Genomic DNA, 14,737 nt, shown 5'->3' on the forward strand with positions numbered 1-14,737 from the left:
TATGTTTAATTTGAACATTTCAAATTAATTTCTCAAGCTACTCTAAAGCATAACCATTTACGAGCTAGTAGGGGGACCTCATGGACCTACAGATCATGGGCTCCAACGATTTGAGATTAATCGGCTAAACTCATTAGTTTGATCTAACCCCCATTCGTTAACTAATTGGACACTCCACTATAGCCCATAGTTGAACTCCCCTCATTGTAGATATATTATGTCCACTTAATAACCCGATCCTTCACAGGTTGTTCGTAATCACAGCTAGGTCAAAATTACCGTTTTACCCCCGTGAATACATCTTGTTCCTTAAGTTTCTACTGACCTTTTAATGAACAATTTTGATTCATAATCTCTATGAATCAAATCCTTTCTCTATCATAAGAAGGCGGGGTCTCAATTGTTCAATACCTGGAATCAGTATTTAAGAGAACAACCTATTTGCTAACCCTAAATGGGTAGGAGTGAATTCCATCTTGCAAGGCTATGTCCCCAGTTATTCATCCGGTTTTATCCCAAAATGGTAAGTTTATTGAGTAGTGCTGTTGGACTACTCTCACCGTTTGCAGATCAAAGGATTATCCCAGACAAACAGGAGTTCACAGCTAGCTCAGGATTAAGATCGAGTTAACCTAGGTTATATGATAAATGAAATAGTCAATTTTAACAGTAAACGGTCGTTATAAAGAAAAGTGACTATTTTCGTGGTCCAATCTATATGCAAACTCATTGCATAGGATGTCCCCACTCACATGTCTCAACATGAACAATTTGTGGATCACATTGTTTGTGGCACTTTACAACTTCTTGTAACAACTACAGAGTGGGTCGCATCCAATAGTGTTACCAGGATGAGATACCCAATTTCATCCATATACTTATTAGACCATTTAGGCTATATACTATCAATTTGATCCTATTTATGTCACTACATAAAGTTACAATATTCAGACTATAGCCAAGGATACGTTTATTGGATTTTCATAATGAGATGCAAAATCAACAAGTCATTATTATTGATAAATAGAATGCTTAACACGAACTGCGAGTTCTGGGACATTCCCAACAATCTCCCACTTGGACTAAAACTCCATGAGAACAAATATATACAATATAATGTTGAGAAACATAATGGGAAAAATACAATAACTAGGGCATCTATAATACTATAGACATTCTCCCACTTGCCTTAGATTACACTACTCGGAGCCTTAGTCCAACTAGGTGGCCATCGATTTTTTTTAATTATTAATATATATAATAATAATAATAACAATAATAATAATAATAATAATAATAATAATAATAATAATAATAATAATAAATTATATATTATTGAGATGTTTCAGTTTTTTTTTTTAATTTTAAAAATCTAATATAATAAATTTAATTTTTATTAATTTATAATAAAAAACATGTAATGTTTAATTTAAACAACTATATGTAACAATAATACTAATTTCCTATATAAAATTTACAATTTCAATATAAATATTAAATTTAGTTAATTTTAAATAATAAAAATAATAAATAATAAAATAAAAAGTTGGGAATTTTCACTACGGGGACCCGAATCCCCAAGCGGGAATTTCCCGACCCCGACCCCGACTTTGACCCCGACTCCCCAAAACGGAGAATAAGGCGGGGACGGGGATTAAAAATCCCCACGGGAATGGGAATGGGGAGTGCATCCCATCTCCGCCCCGGCCCCGTTGTCATCCCTAGATCAAAGGATAATCCCGAATAAACAAGAGTTCATAGTTAGCTTAAGATTAAAATCGAGTTACCTTAGGTCATCAATTTGAAATAGTCCGTTTTAATAGTAAACGGTTGTTATAAAGAAAAGTGACTATTTCGTGGTCTGGTCTTATGCAAATGTCTTTTGCATAGGATGCATCCACTCGCATGTCTCCATATGAACAATTTTGGGATCACATCGTTTGTATCAATATACAAAGTGGGCACACCCATAGTGTCCCTAGGATGAGGTGCCTAACCTCAACCATATACTACCTTTTTGGCTATATACTAAAACTTGATCCTCTTTTATGTATCTACATAAAGTTAAAGTACTCATTCTATAACCATGAGTTTGTTTATTGGATTTTATAACAGAATGCAATTTTAATAACACTTTTATTGAATGAAGTCTCAATAATACCTTTATTGCAAAATAGAATATGTTAAAAATTACGAACTATGAGTTTTAGGACATTCCCAACAATACATGAGTATTCTCTCTATATATAAAGTGTTTAAGGTCATGTTTACCAATTCGTAATGAAAATTAGCGTAGTATAATGGAATTTTATTGATAGATCAAAAGGTCACAATCGCAAATGAATTGGATTGTTTTTTATCACGTTTATCTAAAATTATAAATTTTGTCACATTTACTATTACCGTTACCTTTACCTTTAAAAGTCAAACCATAACGGTAACGATAACAGTAAATGTGTGAAAGTTCATAATTTTTCCTTTGAAACAGTAACAATAATGGTAATTGTAACGATTATAGTAATGATATAATGTAATTTCCAAATGCAATTGGATTGATCACACTCCGCTCGTCAATCAGTTTGTGTTTTTTATTTAAAGATTTGGAAGTGGATCCCATGTGTTAGTAGAGATGCAAAACACAAGTAAACTACACCAAATATAATCAAACGGGGTCCAGTTTTCACATTACCATTGATTTTTTACGTTTTCACTGGAGTAAATATGGCCTAAATGTTTGAAAATACCTTTTTTCTAGGCAGTCCGAACATACCTTAATTCAAGCGTTTTTTTTTTAATTCTAAAAGAAGATCAAATGGCATGTTAAAAAAAACATTAACATTCTTCTTTATTGAGAAATTATGTCAAATTTACTCAATTTTATTGTCTATTTTCGAAGATATCTCAAATGCGTTTATATTTTATCGGGTTTTCATAAATTTAACCCTAATTTGAGCTTAAGAGAAATATCATCACAATTTGTTAATTTCGTTATTCTAAATTTGGAAGGATCTGATTTTTTTTTTTTTTTGTAAGGTTTTATTATTATTATTATTATTTAATTTGACAGATTTGAAAATGCAACCTACCAGGAAAGTTTTTTATAATTTTTTTTGTGGGAATTTCAAGCCATTTTCTTAGCAATGATAAATGCTCCCAATTTATCATTAAATTTTACATTAATCATAAGTTTTAATTTTACTTCAGATCTATTCTACCTTAAAATTTTCATCCTATATTTCAATCCTTGCAATTTTGTCTTCATTTGTTGTTTAATTTCATCCATTATAGAATTGTTCTTAAATGTTCATATCAGATCAAATCGTTGTAAACACTTACAAATACATGAGCAAGCATTTCTCTATTTTCGATTTTTTCTTTCTAATATCAGTATTCATTATATTTTTTTCTTTGTTCAATCGAATGATCTGATTACTTTGAATGAAATGTGAAAATATTTCATCTATAACAATATATAATACTGATTTTAACAATAACAATATATAACAATATAGAAGCGTCAAAGTTGAAGGATTGGTTCAAAGCCAATGTTCATCTACAACACTTACCTCGCCAAGAAGATGAACAATTCACTTTGACAAAGAATTCAATTATGAGTTCTCTAGCTGGAGCAGAATCACATGCTGATTTTACTTCAGTCCTCAATACAGTCGTCAGACAATTATCAGATCCTTACGAAACTCAAGAAGATGAAAATTCTTCTGCATCTGTGAACAATGAAGTCGAAGACGAAGAAGATGACTACGACCCCTTCACCGATTACGACATCAATGACCCGTTTTTAGACCCACAACCAAATTAGTCTAAATATGGTTACTCAAATTATTATTTAAATTTATGTAAATTATTTAAATCACTTTTATACATATATGTGTAACCAGTCTGCAATTATCATCGCCATTTAGGAGAGAACTATATTTGAGACGAAGATGATGGAGATAGAATGTTCTTGGAGTGGACTAACCAACCACCGCCCACAATGGTTAGCTGAAGATTGAAAATCTCGGACAGATCATTGTAAGAGAAATGACTATAATATCCCATTAACTCATAAGGATTACGTTGGGCAGTCAAAGTAGGCGGGGTAGCCGAAGAAGTAAGACCCTGGATCGTAGTCCCAAAAGAGTTTATACGTAATAGTCGTTCCAATCCAGGCCATTCAGGAGAAACTGGGTGACATCATCACTAGTTATCACTTGAAGATCTTATCAGGCATGCTTGAAGATATTGCAGACATATCCCATCTATCTTTATTTATTTGTATTATTGCTTTACTATTTGTTTATATTATTGCATTATTTCTTTTAGGATAAGATAAGATCATATGGGGTCCTATCCCACCAAAATCTTATCGTAATCTTTTCTTTTTTTAAAAAAAAGATTCCAAAAGATATTTTGCCAGTCAGGGGTCCTGTCCTGTCGGCCATATTTTGGAATTTTTCAATCATGTAATCTTTATTTGTTGGGACACGTGTCAAAATCTTATTGGAATTGTTAGTAGGCAGAAGGCCTAACAACAATTCTATAAGTAGTACTTGATCTCGACCATTAATGGTATCAGAGCCTTCATGCTCAACTTTTCTTTTATTTCTCTCTCTATGGAGTAGTCTCTCTCTCTAGAGCCCTGGGAAAATGAAGCATGAAAGTTAAGATTATCTTCAAAGGTATGACTTCTAGTCATGATATTAAATTAACATTCCAAGAAATTTGAATCAAAAGTCTCTCTTATCCTTGAAAGGCTAGAAAGTATATCATATTTAGTGATTAATCGGTATTCTATCCAAAAGAAGATGTGGTTAACCTTGATGGCGGAATACAAATGATCACAAAATATGATATATTCGTTTAAGTCTTACAAAGATTAAAGATCGATCAATTGAAGATTCTAATTTGTTTCAATGTTAGCTTAATATCATTACTTTTGTCACACTTTTGAAGAAAGTTTTGACAGATTGCTTCAAAACTCCAAAGGTTTGCTCTCTCCCTCCCCATGCTATCTAAACTTATCTCTAAAATCTCTTGCCCCCAAATGATTGTCAACAATACTGCCTCTTCTTCTCAATCTAATGAACCTCAAAATATTGATGATCTGCTAAGTATCATTTCTTCCAAAACTCGGCCAACCGGCAACACTTCCAGATCTATCCCAGGTCTAGGTCAATGAGAACGTCCATGGATTTTGATAGATCCATTCTGGACATTCATTATGAAAGGGACGAAGGTTCCTTATCTCCTACCCAATCTGACATGGAAAGAAGATCGGAGCCAATTTACAACCAAATCAATGTACTATCGACATATGACACTCCTGAGCAAAGATACGAATGAAAGTACAGTCAATATATAGATCTCTATATATCTCAGCCAAAGGAGACCAGAGGGGCTTTCATCCTGAAAGGAGATTTCTTCAAGAGAATGAAAGAAAGAGACGAAGCGGCAGAACGTCGCTGTCTTACTCTTAAGCAAAGTCCCATTTGGATTACAACTAGTGGAAAAGAGATAGCTGCAGATTATCCTCCTGAGGAAGAATCCTATTTTCCTCATCCGGTAATCCCAGGGCTTGAATGATGTGGCGTCACACACCTTCTCATGGCCCGAGAGGTGTTCACACATAGTAGAACTATGTTGTATTGTTTTTTAGAGGAATCAGTGGTACTTAAGGAGTAAGATGTAACTATAGGGGCAAAACAATAAATTGGCCCAGCTATATTTACGAGCATCTGTGAAGGGTCATCGTACTGACGATGTGTTATATCCAATGGACATAGAAATATATCTATGGTAAGAAGAGTTCAGATGTCGGTCTTTAGTGGAATGCTTGGCAGTTAACGGATGGTGGATATTGTGACTAAAGAGTTTAGTCAGATATTCATGTACCATTGGAGCTTCGAGCCATAGGTCCATAAGGTCCCCTTGGTAGCTTCAATACAAGTTGAGAATCAGTTTTTGAGTCAACTTGAAATGTTCAAATTAACAAGAGGGAATTCGATTATATATGATATAATTGAACTAGTTAATTATATATGATATAATTGACTTTATATATAGGATACATTAATTTGGAGAAAATTAGATATAAATATGATTTATATCTAGTGGAGGAAAGATACTATGGTTAATATATCATATTAAGCCATAGGTTATGAATATAATGAGATTATATTTTTATTTATTAATTGGACATTTATAGGATAATTGGCCGGTGTCTCTTCTGTTTTTCGTAATGGATGAGTAAGATGAAGAATCGTTTTGAGATGCTTAAATAGCTCACGGTGTGCTAAGCATTGGAAGTGCGGACATAGTGTTGAAGTGTGTCATCGCTTAGTAAAATCAGAGCCTATACGATAGTGCCGAACGATCGCTTACCTATACGATAGTGTTGAACGATTGCTTAACGCTTACACCCGCACGTACTATTTACTAAACTATCGCTTACCTTTTACTTAACGATCGTATAGTGCCCGAGTTTTTCTAAACGATCGTATAGACGATCACTTAGCTTTTCCTAAACAATCGTATAGACGATCGTTTACCTTTTCTTACACGATCGTATACTTCACCTAAATGATCAAGCATTTTATCTATACGATAGATGAGTCTTTCTCCCACTTGTTTAATCATTGTATACGATCTCCCTTCCTCCTCCCCTCTACCAAATTTGAACAAAGCCCACCCTTTGGATTCTCACTCCGAGAATACTGAGGGCTCTGAGTGGTGGTGTTGTCCTCGTTTCCTTCTGTTCGTGTGGAGATTGTTCGAGGTAGACGATTGAAAGTTGTTGAACGATAACTTGTCGTTCCAGCGAAAGCGAGATTTGCTGTGAAGAAAAGTCTTCAACTAGTATGATCTCTCGGTCTCTTATTTATTTTTCCTTTTAGCATACTAGTAATTTAGCATTGTGAATGCATATTTGTATGTTTGAATGTATAAGTGGAAATTCTGTCACAATGGTTTGGAAAGATCCACTTTTGCTTGTAGGTACTCTTGAATAAGAGTTCCTTGAATTGGTATCAGAGCTAGGTTTCTGATATTCCAATTCATTTCTGCAAAAAAAATGCATTTACATTTTCAGTGGGTGCAGCATGTCTACTCTTTGTTTTAATTGTTAAATCGTTTGTGGATGTGTGGATTAATGGAGTTTTTTGGGATGTAACCTCGATTTTTTAAATTCTCCAATTAATTGTAAAGGCCCCTACATTTTTGGGCACAATTAATTGCTATCGAGTCTGTAATTTCAAAGCTAGTTTGAGTCTTGACTCGTTCATGAAGAAGTTCGGAGTAACGGTTGTTGTTCTTCAAAGAAGAAGACGATCAAGCGTTGGTCGAGTCGTGTAGACGATGAGGTAGATGATCGCTGAGTATCGGATGCTTGGCTGTCGTTTAACAAGCATGTGTACCAGACGATCATATAGCTCAGCAAGCCTCATCACTTAGTTACGATTTAGAGAAGCATGATTTAAATTACGTAAGTGCATGCTCATGCATCATATAGTATAAGGGTTATATTTATATATGCATTATTTATTAAGCATTATAAATACCTCGTTGTGTGGCAAGTATGTTTTAGTTGTTTCTTTTATAAAGGTTATAAAATGAAATTAGAACTAAAATCAATAATAAAAGGTTAAAGAGTAGCAAATCTATCTATTAGGGACCTTTTGTCTAAGGCAGGTTCTGTCTAGGCTGGGGTATTTAAGGTGACGGCAACGGAACACCCCTACCTGGGAACTAACCTAGAAAGGTGAATTAGATAGATTTGATGCATGCATGCAAGTTAAGGACAGTCCATTAAAGAGTTTAATGTGACTACTTGAACTTGTTTTATTTTAAAGACAAAAGTTATTTTTTAGCGGACTTAATAAATGACTCAGATTATAATCAGTAGCCGGAATGTCTAAGCTAATAAACCCCTAGGTAGAACATTAGGTGGGAGGTACTTAAGGTATATAATGCTTCATTTATACCTTTCGTGTTTCTCCCTTATTGTCCACAACGTGATATCTATCCTCCACCTCGTGACCCCCTGGGAGTGTCCCCTTAAAGGATGATGTTTGGGTAGGTCAATATCAAGGTGGATGGAGAGAATGCTCACAGTAAATGGGAGCGAGAAGTGCGACAGTATATCCCACGGTCTCTCTCGTTGGATTAAATAAAGTTTTTGTGCATCGCCTCGGGGCACCCTAGGAGTGTCCCCCTATAGGAGGGTTGTTTTACGTGTTTCTTTATTTGATCTTCTGTAAGAGGATAAGGTTACTTAGTCTCTTGTCCTAATATGCTTTTTTCCTACAGTGGACGAATTAAGGTGGGACTATGGGGCCGAAAACGAGGTGTTACACTTACGCCGAATTGTTAAGGGTCAACAGTTTTGGACCGAACAAATGGTGGTTGTTAGGTTCAGTTCCAAGAATTGGTTTTGCCTAATGGTTGAGAATGTCTCATCCCAGTGAAGGGATATCTGATCACCCAACCAGTGACATTTGTCCTACCTCGCTGGGGCATCATTGCAAAATAAAAGTCTTATCACTTAGGATATTTGGAAACTGTTTTGCTAAAACTAATTGGTTAAAAATGTGGTTTTTCAAAGTCTTATAAAAGTTTATTCGTTTTTCAGTAACAGTTTTAAATGGCTACAGCCACTATCAGTTTACTTAGCGCTGAAAAATTGAATGGCCAAAACTATTCGTGTTAGAAACATATACTCACGACAATACTCATCATCGAGGATCTGAAGTTTGTCCTTATGGAAGACTGTCCTCCTATTTCACCTCTGGACGCTACTCGAAATGTTCGAGCGGCGTACGAGTGTTAGACACGGGCAAACGAGAAGGCCCGAGCCTATATCTTGGTCAGTCTTAGTAATGTGTTGGCCAAGAACCATGAGCCTATGGTCTCAGCATGTGAGATCATGGAGTCCCTGCGGGGAATGTTCGAACAACCGTCTGGACAGCTCAAGCACGAGGCTCTGAAACATATCTTCAGCTCCAAAATGGAGGAAGGCACCTCTATTCATGAGCACGTGCTGAATATGATGGTCCACTATAACGTGGCGGAGATGAATGGGTCTAAAATTGATGAGGGCAGTCAGGTTAGCATCATCCTGCATTCATTTTTGGAGAGCTTCCTCCACTTTGTTAGCAATATGATTCTTAACAAAGTGGATTATAACCTTACTACTCTCCTCAACGAGTTATAGACTTACCAATCCTTGCTAAAAAGTAAGGAGAAAAAATGAGGTGAGGCAAATGTTGTCGTTCCATCGAGGTTCGACCTCAGGAACGAAGTCTACACCTTCAACTTTTAACTTTGGAAAGGGGAAGAAGAATAAGGGTAGTAAAGGGAAAGACAAAGCGCTTGCTAACCCGCCACCTGTCGCCCAGAAGAAGCGTCCACCGCCAGTTGAAAAAGGAACATATTTCCACTACAACCAAGATGGACACTAGAAGAGGAATTGTCTTCGCTATCTGAAGGAAAGGAAGGCAGCCAAGGCTAAGGCCAAGGCAGAAAAAGGAAAATGTGATTTACTTGCGTTAGAAACTTGTTTAGTAGAGAATGATGATTCTGCCTGGATAATTGATTCGGGCGTCACTAATCATGATTGTTCTTCTTTCCATAGGATTAGATCCTGGCGATAGCTGGAGGCTGGTGAGATGACGTTGCGAGTAGACACCGGGCACGTCGTCTCAGCTGTGGCAGTGGGAGGTATCCAATTAACTTTACAGAATAGGTTTCTTATATTAAAAGATGTCTTTGTAGTTCCTGAACTAAAAAGAAGCCTTATTTTTGTAAAGTGTCTGTTACAATGCAATTACACTCTTTCTTTTAAATCGAATAAAGTGTTTATTCATAAGGATGGTGTTGAAATTTGTACAGCTAAATTGGAAAATAACTTGTATATGCTAAGACCGTTAGCCTTAAGTTTCTTCTATAACATAGAAATGTTTAAATCTGCCTTAACTCAATCTAAACGTCAACGAGTTTCTCCAAAAGAAAATCCCAACTTTGGCACCTTCGATTAGGGCACATCAATCTCAATAGGATCGATAGATTGATGAAGAATGGTCTTCTAAGCGAGTTAGAAGAAAATTCTTTACCAGTGTGCGAATCTTACCTTGAGGATAAGATGAGACCTTTTACTGGAAAAGGTTATCGAGCAAAAAAGCCTCTAGAATTAGTACATTCTGACCTTTGTGGTCCTATGAATATGCGAGCTCGAGGAGGCTATGAGTACTTTATCAGTTTTATTGATGATTACTCTAGATATGGGTATGTTTATCTGATGCAACGAAAGTCTGAATCTTTTGAAAAGTTCAAAGTATTCAAGGCTAAAGTTGAGAATGCTTTGGATAGACAGATTAAAACACTTCGATTAGATCGAGGTAGAGAGTTTTTGGATTCTGAGTTCTAGGACTATTTATTAGAACATGTAATTGTTTCCCAATTCTCAACGTCGGGTACACCTCGGCAAAATGGTGTAGCAGAAAGGAGAATAGAACCTTGTTGGACATTGTTCGTTCGATGATGAGTTATGCTTCCATACTAGATTTGTTTTGGGGTTTCGTAGTGGAGACTGCGATATATATACTCAATTGTTCCTTAAGAGTATTGCGAGAAAATCTCTGAGTCGTGGAACGGGCGTAAAGCTAGTTTACGTCACTTCCGCATATGAGGTTGCCCAACAGATGTGCTTGAGAAAAATCCCAAGGTTAGAATCATAGTCGAGGTTGTGCCTCTTTGTAGGCTATCTCAAAGGTACACGAGGGGGTTACTTTTATGATCCATCTGAAAATAGGGTGTTTGTTTCCATGAATGCTACTTTCCTTAAGGAGGATCATATATGGGAGTACAGTCCATGTAGTAAAGTCGTGTTACGTGAGCTTTCCAATGAAACTACTAAAACTTCAACAAGAGTTGTTGAAGGACCTGCTTCATCAACCAGAGTTGTCGATGATAGTTCATTTGGTAGGTCGGTTCCACCTCAAGAGTTGAGGGAACCTCGACGTAGTGGGAGGGTTACGAACCCACCTGATCGCTATCTAGGTTTCACGAAAATCCTAGCTATAGTGGCAGATGGTGACGTTGAGGATCCATTGTCTTATCAAAAGACAATGGAGGATGTTGACCGGGATGAATGGATCAAAGCTATAAATCTCGAGATGGAGTCGATGTACTTCAACTTAGTATAGGATCTTATAGATCAGCCTAATGGGGTAAGACCTATAGGTTGTAAATGGATTTACAAGTGCAAACGGGGTGCTGATGGGAATGTGCAAACCTTCAAGGCTTAACTTGTGGCAAATGGTTATACCCAGGTGGAGAGAGTCGACTATGAGGAGACTTTCTCACCTGTTGCCATGTTAAAGTTGATCTGCATCCTCCTGTCCATTGTCGCTTATCATAATTATGAGATTTGGCAAATGAACGTCAAGACGATTTTTCTAAATGCTATCTTGAGGAGTCCATTTACATGGTGCAACCCGAAGGATTCATTGCACAAGGTCAAGAGCAAAAAGTTTGCAAACTGAATCGGTCCATTTATGGACTGAAACAAACGTCTCGATCTTGAGATATTCAGTTTTATACTATGATCAAATCGTGTGGCTTTGACCAAAACGTTGATGAACCTTGTGTTTACAAGAAGTTAGTCAACAATTCAGTAGTTTTCTTAGTGTTGTACATAGACGATATACTACTCATTGGGAATGATGTAGGTCTACTGATTGCAGTTAAGAACTGACTAGCGACCCAATTCCAAATTGAAAGATTTGGGAGAGGTTCAGTTTGTTCTGGATATACATATTTTTTGGGATCGTAAGAACAAACTGCTAGCGCTATCTCAGGCATCGTATATTGAAAAAATCTTGCTCAAGTACTCGATGCAGGACTCCAAAAGGGGCCTACTACCATTCAGACATGGAGTCACTTTGTCTAAAGACATGTGTCCTAAGACGCCTCAAGAGGTTGTGGAGATGAGACGAGTCTCATATGTATATGTCGTTGGCAGTTTGACGTATGTGATGCTCTATACTAGGCCAGACATCTGCTATGCTGTGGGAATAATCAGTAGGTATCAGTCTAACCCAGGCCAGGGTCACTAGACAGCAGTTAAGAACATCCTCAAGTATCTTCGGAGAGCGAAGGACTACATGCTCGTGTATGGGTCTAGGGATTTGATCCTTACTAGATACACGGATTCTGACTTTCAGACTGATAAGGACTCTCGAAAGTCCACTTCAGGTCAGTTTTTACTCTTAATGGAGAAGCTGTAGTGTGGCGGAGCACTAAGCAGGGTGTATCGCTGACTCCACGATGGAAACCGAGTATGTAGCGACTTGTGAAGCTACTAAGAAGGCCGTCTGCTTAGGAAGTTCTTGACAGAGCTGAAAGTTGTTCCAGATATGTCTAGGCCCATCACCCTTTATTGTAAAAATAGTGGTGCTATGGCGAACTCCAAGGAGCTCAAGAGTCACAGGCGCGACAAACACATAAAGCGGAAGTATCATCTGATCCGCGAGATAGTGCATCGAGGAGACATGATTGTCATGAAGATCGCCTCGGAGAAAAATGTTGCTAATCCATCTATGAAGGCTCTCACGGCTATAGTGTTTGAGGGCCACCTTCAGATCATAGGTCTATGGGACCGCCCGCGACTAGACTAGGACAAGTGGAAGATTTTATTGTACTGGGATTTTATGCCCTAGTTTATTGTTTTGTACTTGTTTTGTACACCTCACTTCACTTTAGGACAAGTGGGAGATTGTTGGGGTTTGTGCTCTAAAGTCTCATATCCTGTAGTTTGTAAACATTTTTTGTACGAACACTTGTGATTGTTATTATATGATATTTACTTCACTTATTGACTTTGCACATTTAGATGTTTCATTTGCTTTACCACAAACCAATAAACTTAATATCCCTGGTTGTCTTTATGTAACTTAAGCATATATATAGTGGCATACAAGTGGATCATGTCTTAAGTGATAACCAAAATGATCTGTAGTATATGGTTATATGAGGGAAACCTTATCCTGTTAACACTACAGACGCAACTCGTTTTGTGGAATAGTTACAAATGCTGTGACTTGTCATAAATGGTCTGATCCTGATCATTTGTGTAGGGGACGTGCGAGCGGGGGTATCATATACAAAGGGTTTGTATAAAACCTAACCAAGAAGTGTTAACATCTCGTCATGTAATTCTGTTCATGCCAGAGACTTCACTTCACAGGGATGACCATAGGTAACATGACCTCAATCCTGAGTGAGTTAGAAACTCCTACCATTGAGGGTGGGCCTTTGATTTGCATGGGTGTGAGTGGCCAGAGCGCCGACTCAAACCTACTACTTTGGGGATTCATCTGATTTGGGAGTTGGGAACTCAGCTTTACAAGATGGAGCTCACTTCTTCTCCGAAGCAGGGCTAAGTATATAGATTGCTCCCTTAAGGGCTAATCCCGGGGCTTGAATGATGTGGTGCCACACACCTTCTCATGGCCCGAGAGGTGTTCACACATAGTAGAACTATGTTGTATTGTTCATTAGAGGGATCAGTGGTACTTAAGGAGTAAGATGTAACTATAGGGGCAAAACGGTAAATTAGCCCAGCTATACTTACGAGCATCTATGAAAGGTCATCATACTGATGATTGGTTATATCCAATGGTTATAGAAATATATCTATGGTAAGAAGAATTCAACTGTCGGTCTTTATTGGAATGCCTGGCAGTTAACGGATGGTGGATATCGTGGCTAAAGAGTTTACTCAGTTATTCACGTACCATTGGAGCTTCGAGCCATAGGTTCATAAGGTCCCCTTGGTAGGTTGGATAATTGTTTTTTGGGTTAGTTTGAAATGTTCAAATTGACAAGAGAGAGTTCGATTATATATGATATAATTGACTTTATGTATTAGATACATTAATTTGGAGGAAATTGGATTTAATATAATTTATATCTAGTGGAGAAAAGATACTATGGTTAATATATGATATTAAGTCATATGTTATGAATATAACAAGATTATATTTGTTATTTATTAATTGGACAGCTATGGGATAATTGGCTTAAATAGCTCACAATGTGTTAAGCCTTGGAAATGCGGACATAGTGTTGAAATGTGTCATCGCTTAGTAAAATCAGAGCCTATACGATAGTGCTGAACGATCGCTTACCTATACGATAGTACTGAACGATCGCTTAACACTTACACCCGCGCGCGCTATTTATTAGACGATCGCTTATCTTTTACTAAATGGTCGTTTAGCGCCCGAGTTTTTCTAAATGATAGTATAGACGATTGCTTAGCTTTTCCTACACGATTGTATAAACGATTGCTTACCTTTTCCTACACGATCATATACTTCACCTAAAAGATCAAGCATTTTGTCTATACGATAAACGAGCCTTTCTCACACTTGCTTGATCGTTGTATACGATCTCCCTTCCTCCTTCCCTCTAGCAAATCTGAAAAAAGCCCACCCTTTAGATTCTCACTCCGAGAATACTGAGGGCTTTGAATGGTGGTGTCATCCCCATTTCCTTCTACTCGTGTGGAGATTGTTCGAGGTAGACGATTGGAAGTTGCTGAACGATAACTTGCCATTCCAGCGAAAGCAAGATTTGCTGTGAAGAAAAGTCTTCAACTGGTATGATCTCTCGGTCTCTTATTTTTTATTCTTTTAAGCATGCCAGTAAATTAGTGTTATGAATGCATATTTGTATG

This window comes from Benincasa hispida, chromosome 12, assembly GCF_027475165.1.
Source record: "Benincasa hispida cultivar pf3 chromosome 12, pf3_genome.v1.1, whole genome shotgun sequence".
NCBI classification, from domain to species: domain Eukaryota; kingdom Viridiplantae; phylum Streptophyta; class Magnoliopsida; order Cucurbitales; family Cucurbitaceae; genus Benincasa; species Benincasa hispida.